The 338-nt window shown below is 34.6% G+C and overlaps 1 protein-coding gene across 1 annotated transcript in view; it reads left to right on the forward strand.

Annotated features, from left to right (window-relative positions):
* Window positions 1–338, forward strand: part of LOC119588297 (glycine-rich protein 5-like) — a 3481-nt gene that overhangs the window by 834 nt on the left and 2309 nt on the right. The window lies entirely within an intron of this gene.

Raw genomic sequence — 338 nt, forward strand, 5'->3', positions numbered from 1 at the left:
TACACGTTATTCGCAGTCTAGACAGGCAATTGATAAGCAGAAGTTACCTTAATTCGTATGTGGAAGTATATAATTTCATATGTATAGTATGGTTATCTGGTGGTCTCTGTGCGAGTATATACTGTATATATGTGTATGTTAATCATATGTAAGGTATGCTTATCAGGTGGTCTATGTGCGAGTATATACTGGATGTAGGTGTATGGTAATCTTATTTTCGATTGGGTTCACTAGTGTATAACTTTGTATTTTACGAAAAAAAAATAAATGTGATTTGTGTGGACATATTAATGCACCTACATGTATACATTAATGCACCTACATGCACGCACGCATCG

This window comes from Penaeus monodon, chromosome 23, assembly GCF_015228065.2.
Source record: "Penaeus monodon isolate SGIC_2016 chromosome 23, NSTDA_Pmon_1, whole genome shotgun sequence".
NCBI classification, from domain to species: Eukaryota; Metazoa; Arthropoda; class Malacostraca; order Decapoda; family Penaeidae; genus Penaeus; species Penaeus monodon.